This window comes from Fulmarus glacialis, unplaced genomic scaffold, assembly GCF_000690835.1.
Source record: "Fulmarus glacialis isolate BGI_N327 unplaced genomic scaffold, ASM69083v1 scaffold14372, whole genome shotgun sequence".
NCBI lineage: Eukaryota > Metazoa > Chordata > Aves > Procellariiformes > Procellariidae > Fulmarus > Fulmarus glacialis.
This window is the reverse complement of record NW_009196011.1, coordinates 21,164-35,184: the sequence shown is the minus strand read 5'-3', so window position 1 is coordinate 35,184 and position 14,021 is coordinate 21,164.

Genomic DNA, 14,021 nt, shown 5'->3' with positions numbered 1-14,021 from the left:
CATGGCCGCTCTGCTCCCCTATCCCCTGTCTCACAGGTGCTGAGGTGGCACTGGCAGGCTGGGTTCAAGCAGCTTTGAACGGGGTTAGAATCATAGAATCATTAAGGCTGGAAAAGACCTCTAAGATCATCGAGTCCAACCATCAACTCAACACCACCATGCCCACTAAACCATGTCCCTAAGCGCCTCATCTACACGTAGATGGTTGAGTGAGGTCTTGGAGGGCGGCTGTTTCGGGGCCCATGGTCTACCTAAGCTCTGCCCCAGGCACCTACCCAGGGAGGGTTTTATCACCTGGGCCACCACACCTTTCCCCCGGGGGCAATCTTGCTGCCGCCTTACCGATAAGGCTGAGCAAAACTTAGGCAAGGCTTTTGCCAAGGTTAGAAATCAGCACCAGAAGCCAGCAGCTCTGCTCTCCAGTCCTCCAGCCCAGCACCACGTATCGCACCCGCACCCTGTCTGCTGGAAGGACAGTGTTCGGCATTTCATCATGAAATTCAAATGAATTTGAATTTCAATTTTGAATGAAAATTTTTCAAACCTTGAAGGAGCCACCATCCCTCCGTCCCCACCCCGAGCACAGGAGATGACAGAGGGCGTTTCAGTAACGCAGGACAGAAACTGTGCTGCATTTCTTATGATAAAGTATGATGGAAAAAAGACTTAAAAATCACAGGACTTTCATGTCCTCTAGCGTCATTCAGCCCACAGGATCCCTATCGGCTATGGTAATCAGTTTGGGCTGTCAGCTACCAAAGCTGCATTAAGTATGTGGTGGTATTTTTAAATTAAACATGTCTTATTTTACATATAGAAGGACATGAAGGCAAGCTGCACTCCTACTTTTCATAAAAATTATGCAGCTGATTGCTCCTGCATTAACTGGGAGACACACATCAAAGGAGAACTGGGAGACTGACACGGGCCCCCAGTGACTTCAAACAAAATGAGTTTCAGGCAGTTTCAAAAAATTTGTCTCACCCAACCCGAATGTAGCCACAGCATTTCCAAAAAAGGGGCATCGGAAGCGAGTTCTCGCTCTGCTTAAAGCTCACGTCCCCTCCCCTGTGTCGGGTCTCAAGATTGATTTAACCTGGAATTTGCTTTCGGTGGGGAAGCAGCTAGCCCGAGCGTTGTGCAGGCCTGCCGACAGCTTTTGGAGTTCCACAGGGGGAAACAATCTCTGGAAATAATGATTTGAACTTCCAGCATCAATAAAGTATTATGGTGAAAATGGCTGAATGAGACACCACAGCCTATTGCTATGGGGAGCACGAGAACGAGAGGAGGTAGCCTGGGAAAGGTTTTCTTACGCAAGCCACTGTCCCTCACTGTGCCGGGGGGAGGGCACAGCTCTTTCAGCAGGGCAGTGTAAGGAGGAGGACTGAGGAGGCAAGGACGGTGTCGTTTTGAACACAAACCCGAAATGAATCCTCACCAAGAAGAGATGCCAAGAGACACAAGGGCAATCTCCAGTCATCTTACCCTTGCCTTTCTCCTCCATCCCTTGCTATAGCCTGTTGCAGATACTTGCCTTCTGTTTGAAACTACATAAGCAGCTTCCGGAGGCCAGAACCTGTAATATAGCCACAGGACACCACAGAGCTGTGCCTCCATCTCCGTGAGGTATATACCCTGATGGCACAGGAGGAGCAACTGCATCTCTTTGACAGCTGAAATTTGCATCTGCACTATGTTCAGTGAGGGTTGGTATCGTTTATTTGTTGGTGCCCTGCAGCAAATCTGCCTATCTGCCTGAATGCTCCCACTTCACGAAAAAAGCCCCTCCAGCTTTTTAGACAAGCTCTGTAGCTTGCAGGAGGGGGAAATGTCAAAACAACATAGAATGATATTTAAAGCAAAGCATTACCCGCCAGAGCAGGCAGATCTGGAGGGGATGTTTCTAAGCTAGCACAAACTTTGTTTGGAATAACTTGCTCTGCCGCACGTGCACCGGTGCACTCGCTGGGGACTTACCTGGCTCTGTGGCTGTTCATATCTGTCAGTTAAATCAAAGATTCCCCACGGTGACATGTTAGGCCAGATGCTTGAGAAAGACAGTGCCATTGCCACAATTTTGTGTGGCTGTGCAAGCTGGGGAGCAGGCGCGGTACCCAGGGAAGATCCCCCCTTGAGCCATTGGGGTTCCTTGCACATTCCCGGCCTCTGCTATGCACACGAGATGGTGAGTCTTCTGTTCCCATCTGCTCTCTAGCAATCGGGACCAACGTTTTTCAGAATTTCAGAGAAACCTAAATGCTTTTTCTGGCCTAATCCGAGTGCTGTCTCGGGGATGGGAATGTTCTGGGTGACTCTTTCAGCGACAGCACTGCTGAGCTCAGTAACTGGCAGTAAACAAGGCACTGCGACTCCTGACTTTGGGAATCTCATTTAACTAAAGGTGGAATTTTTTTTTTTATAGAATCCCTTAATCCTAGATATATCTTAAAGTAGCTGACTTGGCAGTAATATCTGATGATGAAGAATGGGTCATCGAGGTCAGGTGCAAAATAGAGGTTAGCCACATCTGATAGAGAAGTGTGTAGATTCAGGCACTTCTACGCATAGCCTTCTCTTACAGATTTCAAACCTCCCTCAGTCTTAAGGAGTAACATCAGTTTACACTCTGCACACTACAGGGAACACGTGCTAAAATCACCTAAAGGAAGCATTACAAGTACAAACCCAGCAATCCCGCAGGTAAATCTGCAATTCCCAAGCAGCATGTTTTGGCCACACAATTCTTTTCAGTGAGACACTAAAGCCTCTGTAGTCTGTATTAACGTGTGGGGATAGCAAATCTACAGCTGCCATTAGCACTGTGCTGCATTGCAGAATTACGTTATCTGTGCATCATTACTTAGGGTTGAATATTCAGCTATAGAGAAGACAGCTGGGTGGGCTATTGTGAGACAGGAAATACTATAGATAGCAGCACAGCACTGGATTCACTTTTAGCACAAAGCTCATCTTCACATGCCATTTTCTCCAAAACCTTAACAAGTCAAGTCACAGTAAGAACTCAGACTTACTGTCAATCTGGCGAGATTTAAATATAAACAGCAATTGCCGTAACAGAAGCGTAGGGCTAATGTGCGCACAAGTTATTATTTTCTTCAGACAATCACAGATCAGCTCCATATGCTGGTTTTCTAGTCAACAGCTGTGTCCCAGCTATTGATTAAACTTTAATTAATCAAGCTGAAAAATGGTGTCGCTGCTTGCAAGTGCAGCTTCTCATATGCAACTCAATTTTGGTTCATCATGCTTATTCTGCTTTTCAAGAAGAGCTACAACAAAATCATTACTTCAAGGCTGCAGTGTTCCTCATGAGGCAAGGAGAGCCAACAGCAGGACACAACAGACTTCTCAAGGTCTTTAAGTCTGGCCGCTCCAGCGTTCTCTGATAATCCTCTTCCTGGTTTTAACCTAATGGTATACTATTTCATTAAGAAATTGGCAAGAACTTTCCATCCTATCCCTGAGCTACAGTACAAGCTACAGCATTGATTTCCTTATACTGGTATGGCATTAGTTACCATCTACTCTATACATTGTTCAGAAATGCAGCCTTAACTCGACAATAATTACATTTGGCAATTATTAACTCTCCATATGTGCTGCTTTCCCAGGAAAACTAACAGAGTATCACTAATGCGTGGTGTCCCTCTGCCTTGTGCACTTTATTATTGTTCTTACTGTAACAGTAAAGCAATTATTCTCAAAAAAAGGCCTTTGAAGTGTGGAGTACTTTGAGCCTTGTTTTCACAGGTGGGAAGAAACAGAGACAATGATATTAAGTGAAGTCCAAAGGTCACACAGGTTGCCTGTAGCAAAGCAGCAAAACTAGACACAGATATCCCAAACACTAGGCAAGTTGTTTAAAATGCATGATTGTTGAACTCTGTACCCTTGTATATGTGATGTAAGGTAGAATAAAAATAGCCATGAAAGCTCCCTCCTATTTTCCTTCTCTTTCATGGGTTTAGAAAAATTTCTGCATCAATACACGTCTTTGAATGCAATCTTTAGTGTGTCTAAAGAGCCTGCCCTAGCTCCTTGTGAGGTTGAGGAAAAACTCTCAGTAGCTATCGTGAGGGCAAATGAAGTTGTAGGCACTGATGTGAAAGCACTGGAGTCCATCCATCTGCCCAGCCATTGCCAAGAAGCAAAGCTACTGCAATCAGGATGGTTCACTCGTGCCCTTTACCCAAAAGCATAGGATTTTATAAGCAATATAGTTTCCCACAGCTGATAGTCTCAACCATATCATGCCAATGAAAACAGCAAGTAGGTTTTTGACTTTGGCTCTAGATCCTGGCTGGTTTTGAAACAAAGATCTGAGGAATCATGGACCCAACAGTTTTCCTAGTTTGTTTTGCCTCAGCTCAGCATTTTCTGTTTCCTGCCTGCTGCCATAAGCCCCCGTTGTGGGGATCACCCTTTACCTGGAGGCTCTCAGAACTGAGAATTACAAACATCTCTCATCTGCACAGTACCTTTTGACTACTGCAAACCTACTAAATTCACGACGATCAAAACCTGTGAGTAGGGCCACCCCAGTATCTGAGGCGTAAGCATTTACATACTACAGAACAAATATGATCACAACTGGTGCACGTTACAACATAGCAGAGCAGCCAAGGAAATCGAAGGTGAATTTGATGCATCCTCTCAGGCTGAGGAATTATCTCTGCATCCAAGTTGAGGTGTGTGGAGAGATAGCACAGCATCAAACAATCTATTGACTAGGATCTTTTAGCACAAATTTGGGACAAAGGCATTTGATATCTATATCCAAGTTTCTTCTTCTGTAAAAAGACTAACACCTAGGTTCAGGCGGTAATGTTTGAAGTTGCATAAACCTATAGCTACAAATACCTGTGCTAAGTGTTTTTATTCTATTTTCTGACAGTGCTTGGTGTGGAGAAATTTCATTGGTAACATTATTATTCCACATTATTTTAGCATTCGTAAAAGATTAAGAAAAAAGACCCCCTTTCCAAAACTACAGGTAAAAACCTCACAGCAATTGATGTTGGTGAGCTCCAAACAGCAGTAACACCTGTGCTATTGTAGCAGGGTTTCAGATTCGATGATCCAATTCCTCTTCTCAGCATTAAACCCCTTTAAGTGATGTAATTCTGCCACAGTACTGACAAATAACCCCAAACGAAAATCCCGATAATAAGATTTTGTAGATTAAGTTAGTCTCACTGCAGGTTTCTCATTATGAAGACTAGGTAAAAACCTATTTGAATCCTCCTTATTTCAGAAGGCAGATGAGATGAGACACAGCTCTGAGTTACCTCTGTTATACCATACAGCGAGATTGGGGGTAGCGCATAACGCTCAAACATGAAAGTGTCAGTCTTGTTGAGTATGTCTCTGTTTTAATTTGCACTTGTCTTTACACCAAGACTTCTTATATATGGGTACGCGCAAGTGACTGAAGAACAGATATTTTTGAAGAAGCATGAGAGGGTTAGGCCTTCACTTCTCATGGAAGTGCAGTCAGAGATGGCACCTCACTCCATTACACGCTTTGAAAATACAAGCCAAGTGAGAGTACTAAATTCACTCCTTTTCCACAGAAAGGCTTAAGGAGAGAAACGGATGTAGTGAGGCCAGCTGGGCGACTCAAATCCCGACCAAGAATTAGTCTTCACTTTCCTTACGATTCGGGTGTACGTAAAGATCTCACCTATTTGGTAAAAAAACAACTTCAGCAGTGAATGATCAGTTTTCATTTTGAGCTAGATTACAAGTAATGTCGTTGCTTCAGGAGAGACTCATTCATTCTTGTGAACAGAAGTGTGCTCCCTTCCTTGGCCCCGTGAATCTTTCCCTTATTCCTGTACAGTGGTGCGAGTTTCAACAGGCAGGACTGGAAAATGTTTTCATTTCAGTTTATAGGCTTTAGGAAAGTAAGTTAATTGCTAAAAATACACAGCAATCATAAGAGTAGCTGTAACACTGAGAACCGATAGGCCAAGTTAAAAATCTGGAAGTGGTATCCCGAGTTTACAAAAGGGAAGTCACATCTGCTTAGTAAAGTTTGCAGCTATTTCTGTATGGCTTTGCTTAAGCTGAACGATGGCTGAATTCACATGTTTATCCTGGCTTTGCTCTTCAGCCAAGTTTCCTACTTCCTACTATTCCACAGTAGAAGTGGTACTTCTACTCAGCCCGTCATTAACATTTGTCCTGAAGTTTCAGCAAATGCCCCTTGAACTCCAGAGTGTTGTCTCTGATGCAGAAAGAATTCAGTGATCTGTTAGTGTTTATTGAAATATATTCTCAAGGAAATGTTATTAATACCTTTGCTAAAGTTAATGATCCTGTGCATTTCTTTGGGAAACATTTTGACTGAAATTGTTGCACTAAAAATCTAATTAGGCTTAAAATTGAGGTGCAGATCACTTCTATTTAATTTTTGATTACAGTTTTACAAATATCTCAATATAATTTTGATGCTGTACACCTGTGCCAAAAAGTGATATTTTTTTTTTTTTTGTCTGTGGCTCCACCTGTTTTTCTTTATTTTCTCTCTTTTTCACTTCCAGTGCAGAATTACTGTGCTGCCACAAGCTTTCACTTAACCACCATCCAAAGAAGCAATTTAATCTGTGGAGTTTAATTCTAGCTTGTACACTCCAAGTGCAAATACTTATTTTAACATGTGGCAAATTCTAAACAGCACTAGTCAAGTGAATAAAGCTACCTACATTAAAATGTCTGTGAGATTAAGCTTTTAGGCTATGTTTACACCATACTGAGTAGTGCTTTGTAGAGATACCCAAGCTGGATCTGGAGGTAGATGGTGGAAGACAAGCCAATTAGGTCAGTCCTACAGGCTTTGCTATCATAACTAGATCATTTCTAGGATTCACTGGTGTGCTGATGGTGCTGTATGTTCCATATACAAAACAGCCTGCTCAGAACTAGCCCTGGACTTTCTCAAGACGCTACTGCACAGCGTTATCGCGTCATTAGTAGCATCAGTATAGCAGGGACCCTTCTGCAGGAAAATGCTGTATCATTTAAAAAAAATAACAGCATCCTTTCATACACAGCAGATATTTTTAAAGCACTTGTTTAAAACCAATTATTGGTTATACTATTTCCAGCTCAAAGTGAAACATGTATAATCAATTTTAGGCCACTATTTCAAAATTAAAGCTCATAAAATGGACATCTTATTATGTAGAACTCCTCCTGAACAGCTACCAAGGACTGCAGTTTTTTAACCGATGATTAAATTTAGCCATCATGAAAGGGAGTAATGATAACAAACATCATTAAGACTCTACAACAATTTACGCCTTTTGCAAAACCTTTTATATTAATTTTAAAATGTGAAGTGGACATCTGCATATCTTAGCTAGAATACAACTTGTATTTCTCCCAAGATGCTGAAACGCAATTTAAAAACTATTCAAAGACATAATTCCCTGAGATCGCAGAAACACACTGCATCCTCAGTAGAAATACTGAAGAACCTTTTTGCTGTTATTTTTATCTATGAAATAAATTGTGTGAAAAGTGAATCAATTTCATTGTTTTGACACAAACATCTTGCCAAAATGCTGGTTTTTAATATAACTTGTTCTCCGTGTCATTAACTGTGGCACTAACCTTGAGTGCAGTACAAGAGCATTGCTGCATTTTTTTTTGCTTCTTAACTATCAACAGCTGCACATGACAAATTTATCAGTTCCTGAAAAGCTACAACATTTAGAACGTTTGGTCTCATTAAAAGATGCATTACTATATCTATAAGCGACAAAGTTCTGCTACGATGAACTCATCTGCAGCCTATGTGAATTAAATATGTATTGATTTATGTATCTAAATGCCCATACATCTCTCCAATGTTAACTGCAGAGAAAGAACAGAAAAAAACACAGCCTGTCTGTAGAGAGGATTTATACCCAGCCCATTTTTTTAACTTCGAACTTCAGTTTTAACAGTCACCTTGCAATTATTCTTAATATTGATCTTGGCCACGCTGAAGCCAGAGGCAAAGAATCTTACCGATTGTTGTGGAGTCAAGTTTGCACTCAGTTTTTGCTAGTATAAATTAATTACAATGTTAAAGTCCACTTGGGACTTATTAAAAATACTATAAATTCTGGTCTGCATTCTCAGTGAAACTCAACTTTTAGAAGCAACAAAATTGCAATGAGCTAAAAGCTCATTCTCCATTACAGCTATTTGAAGGGTTGGAAGAAGTTTCCCAAGTTGTTTAATGGCAAGGAAGGGCTTAATCCATCCATTGACATACACAAGATTACATTGGGCATTTCAGTGAATTACAAATAGAAGTGCCCGTAAATTTCCTTGCACATCAGTGACTAAATGAAAATACCTATGAAAGTCTGATCACTTAGGAGGAAAAGACAATCTGGTCATCCCATACAGCATGTGCCTAATTCCCACATCAGTAACCAGAGTTATTTCTTGACATACAATGGACTGAATTAGGACTACTGGAACAAGTTAGAAGTTCTGTCCTATGAAAAGCTTCCTGCCATAAAAATGTAAATTACTGGACTCTAAGTTACATCTTCCAAATTTCTTGTTCCAAAAATACCTGAACAACTTTGACTCTGTATTTGAGTGGGACAGTCATCAAGACTGCAGATGTCTCAAATCCAAATTTTGAAAGCCTTATTGCCTATTACCCTGTCTTAATGACTTAGCTTGACTAAAGCAAGGTACCAAAACCAGGCTGAAAGCAGCAACATGAGGAGTTAGAAATGGTAACTTACAGTCCTTCTGAAAAGGATCATGTTTACTAACACAAGCAAGCCTTTCCAACAGTGCAAGTTCCACTCAGCACTGTGCCCAAGTCCTTCCAGATTGATAAAGTGAAGTTTCAAATTCTGTTTAGATAATCCTTAGAAACCTAAATTCAACAATTTTGAAATGGGTTTGATTATGCAGTGACTGCCTGAAAAGGCAGCAGTTGCATACTAGCCTAAGCAGGAAAATAATCCACTTGAAAATATTTTGCCCTCAGACTGCTATCAGTAATCCTCTTCACCATTTTTAAGTTACTAACCCTTAAGCTTATCACCAAATCTGAAACACCATTAAAGTGATTGTAATAAGAAAGTTTACCAGAATCAGTAAATGCTTGGTTTAAATACAGCAAAGATGGAGGTAGAGAAGAACAATCCATCCCCCTTTGCTTTATCACAAAGGAACTGATGGAGCACCATGCCACAGCCCCACTCATACAAGCATCTTGCTTGTCACATGGTATAGAATTGCATTTTAGATTATTTATATAAGTAGTTGTCCTCACTGTTTGTGGTATGTTGTGGGGTTTTTTTTGCGTGGTTTTTTGTTTTTTTTTTTTTTTGTGAAAAATGTGTATTTTCCTGCAACTGTATCTGGAGTTTCACTCCATTTGATCTTTCTGTTTATCTGCAAACTCCCACAACATTGGAGTGTTTCCCATGGCTTTCTACCAAAGCAACTGTAAGAATAATGACCTCTGATTTCTGAGATACACAACACATGTTTTTATACTGGAAACTTCAAGTTCCTCACAGAACTTGGATACAAAATGCCCCCAAGAGTTAAAACATACCACAGGAAACTAAATACATGGGTCTTTTTGAAAAGACTATCTAGGAGCATGCTGTAAACCACTGTAATAAACCACGAGCAAGACAGCTCTTAAGAACTGTATGATTTAAAAAGTTTTAAAGCTGGGGGTTCGTAAAGGGGGACTGTCATACACCCCTAAGAAGTCATGAGTAGCATAGAGACAGAAGGTAAGAAACAACTGTTTGTTGTCTCTTCCAGTACCAGAGGCAGCGATCCAGAAATGTCGTAGTAATCTGCAGATGAAGCTAGCAAGAGCCAGAACAGAGAAAATGGCTCTTCCTGCAATAGGGAGGAGGCCCGTGGCACTCCCTGTTAAAGGAGTCTGCGGATACAAGTCGTTTCCATGGCCTCAATGGAGGGGTGGTCAAATAGACACACTTGGAATAGACATCCTTCAGGGTTTACCTAACGGACAAACCAAATCCCCTGAGCTGAAAGCGGTTGAAGCACCTACTGTGCTTGTACTATTGTCCATTGCTGCCCGCAGCAGAACGGGCAGTCTTAAACACCATAGCTGCTCTTATGTTCCACACAGAATGAAGTGCAAATAGGCTGGAGCTCTTCAGAACAAGTGTGTAGCAGCTGACTGTATCTTGCTGAAACAACACTACGTTCACCTGCCTGTTTTTCTGCTTTGTTTTGTGTTGGTGTTTTGTTTTGGTGGTTTTGTTTGGGGTTTTGTTTGGGTTTCTTTAAGAGATTTACTATCTCCTTAACGATAACAAAACCGTCATCTGATACTGCAACTGTATCTGTCCAGAAAAAAAAGAGAGTATTCTTAAAGACCTGGCAAATCAAATGTATATAAAGTACGAGGGGTTAAGAAACCAATTTGCTTATCATCCTATTTTGACAAGATGAAGTCTAAGGATGGAACCACTCCTGTCAAAGAATTTTTATGAACTCATCTGAAATTATTTTGTCTAAACACTAAAGCCCCAGCAGTATTGTCTTCTCTATGATATAGCCCTATCTGTAAGAAAGAACCAATCTTCGAAGTCAGATTTGTTGTTTAAAAGCATTGCATATTACCTGAGATATTGTATTGTTCAAAGTTCTGCTGCTCACTTTACAGTCCCTTCTAGAAACACACTGATATACTTCATTGTTACAAAAGAGCCTATTAATTATGTCATTTTCTCTCAGTTGTGCCAAAGTTCCCCAAGTTTCGTAGGACAGATTACTGATGTCAGGACATGTACACTTGGGATCTGCAAATGCGGGGGAAGAAAACTTTTACCACAGGGCCAGCATTGTGAGAGCGACAAACAAGGAAGATCTTTCCCACAAAACTTTTTATGACTTCCAAAGATTGTCTGGTTATCTCTAGAAGTTTTGACATGAAAACAACTAAAGGATAAAAAGTTATGTGTAGTAACTGCCCATATATGTGAACTTATCCTTTAATAAATCAGGCATGCTGAGGTACTTTATTCCCTTTTCTCTCCCATTTAACAAAAGCACTTCACAGAAGCCACCACATAATATACACAGCCCTCAGGGCCCTTAATTTTGTTTGTTTGTTTGTTTTTGTTTTTAAATGTAGTAGGCTGCTATAGCTTGGCAGCTGTTCCACAGGATCTTGAATAAGAAGAGCTATAGAGACAGGATCTGCACCAGTAAAACTGTTACTTCCAAGGGACATGAGAATTTTTGTCATGTCTCAGGAATTCTGTCTTTTCCTCACCAAGAAGATATGAAGTTTCTCAAAGCAATGAAGGCAGGAACAACCCAGAAAATTTAGTCATGACAGCCAAGTGTCATGGTAAAGGGGATCTAGATGAACCTTCTAGAAACGAGATACACACAGAATGTGCCACAGCAGCAGAAGCTGTATTTCAGCAGCTCATTCACCACTCCACTTGCTTTTTTCGTGGATCCTCTAATTCTGCTGCTCTGAAACATGGTTTTACATCTTTTAACCTGCAAGAACCTATAACCCCAAGTATCCTCGTCACCTCCATATTTGTATAGAACAAAATAATTCTCATCAAGGTTGGGGAATAAAATTATCATCTTCAGAGAAGTCCTAAATGGCACACAGCTTTCCAGCTGATTATTACTTCCTGGAATTCCAGGACATTTTATGAATTTACATGAGGTATATTAGCCTACAAAAGGAAGCAAAACACTAAGTGAAAAAGGCCAGAAGTCAGGGCTTAGGGAGAAGCAGCACCACTTATGCAAGAATAAATTCTTCATTTCAGTTTGGATCATGAAGAGGAACGCACTACTGTCAGCAACCACTGAAATGACTAATTTTAGCTTTTTGTGCTTGTGAGTAAGCCAAATTTTCCAATATTCTAAAAAAAGCATAAGATCCACAGAAAAGTCCAGAACTACAATGCACCACAGGAAAGTATCATGGACTGAAGCGCTGTTTTAGACCCATGCAATAGCACTGTACTTGACTAAACACTCCAAGAGAATCCCAAGAAGCAATTACACCCGAAAGAGCACAGAAAGGATCCCCCCTGCACCCGCAACAACTGTCAAGTATTGTTACAGGAAATGCAAAAGTTAAGGTTTAACATATTGACATCTTCACGATTCACCATTGTAAGACATGATGGTATTCTGAAGCACTGTTTTAATCTTGTGTGCCACATGGCAGTCCAGGCCTTCCTGCAGTCTACCTCTGATCTAACTCAGGCTGGTGATAGCTAACCATTACCCTCCACCCAGCCAGATCACTTTCTCACTCCAACAATACCCAGATGGTATTTGTCTCTACCACATCCTTATTCTCTTCTCCTAATTCTGAAAAGAATTCTCTCGTGTTTTCCTGTCAACACAGGAACTGGTTTCCCAAATAAGCTGCTGCTTATATCAGAACTCCTCTCTCATCAAGATTTTCTTATCTTTAACTCCGTATGTGCCTGCAGTAACAAATTAGTTGACCCATCTCCAAGTACAACCTTGATAACTAATACGGCTTTTAAGAGCCTGTTGACACCTGCTTTATCACTCACCATACCTACCCGTGGCAAGACTCTGTAAGAATCGTATCCATGTACTCTGTTTGCTTCTGATCCAACAGGCTCTTTCAGGTACAGCCTACAGGCACTCTCCTTTCCAGAGACAGCCCAATTAAGCTGCAACATCAGGGGTTTTTAGTACCTAGAACAGGCATGTTAGTTTGGATTACAAAGTTACCCTGGCTAGGAATATCATCTTGAGCTACCAAAATCCACATTAGTTCAACCTCCCCATTTATATTTTTAGGGAACGGGCCTGGGATCTGAAAGCATGAGTACTTCATATTTAAATTCAGTATTAGGTAGAATTGTCAGCAGACTAACAGTAGTGCATCAAAATAACATTTTATTGACCTGATTTAACCACATCCTCTGATAACCTGCACCATGCCAAGAAAAAAACCTGTCCATATCTTACTAGAATTGTATTGTTATACGAAGAGAAATCAGTACATACTATCTCAACCGTATTAAAAAGTATGTATTAATTTAATCATAAATATTTACAAGTGACACTTTTTCTTGTAAGAGTGTTTTAAACCAGAAAAATTCACAAATAGTAAAGGGAGAATCTAATAAATTAATTGAGAGCTACAATATTGATCAATGACTGCAAAAGACGCAAAGTTACATTTTTGTTTTTATTTTTTAGGGAAATCCAAGAAGAATCCAAAAATAGTGGTTTGACTCTAGATGGTTATATACATCTTGTGAAAGAATAAATAATGCTCCTTCAACATCTGCACCATTTTCAAACTAATCCAGTTAAAAAAGAAAGTATGTTGAGGAAAGTCTGTATAATTATAAGTTATTTATTTACTCATTTATCTGTGTTGGCTACAGTATTTCTTGGTTTATTTAGAATTTATTTCTAGAATAAAATAGAAAAAGAAAATACATTTTACAATGGCAAAAATTGAAATTCTCAAATTTCATTTATACAAATAGAATTCTACCAATTTTTAGAAAGTACCTGTTTATTTTTTTCACTTTGCTCCATGATATAGCCCAAAATTCATTTTCTGTGAAGAAACAGAAAAAATTATTCTAATAAAGCTAGAGAACAGATAATTTTGGCCCCATATCTGTAAAAAAAAAGGAATGCAGGAAATTGCATGCAAGTTAAATGCAAAAAATCTACAGACTTAAAAAAAAAAATCAATCCAACAAGCCGTTCTAGAAAACCTGGACAAGATGGCAACAAAAAATTAATCATTTGCAAAACGATTCATACCTATAAGATATAAAGCTGCTCTGTCAAAGCATAGGAAGTCAGTGCATGACAAAATTATGTATCCATTCAGGAAAGGGTATTTATCCAACAGCAGAACTGTGACATCTAGCGGCTACTACCCCTAGCTGTTCACACACTTCAGCCTTTGTAAAAAGATCTGAAACAGGCCGCCTATCACTCACCTT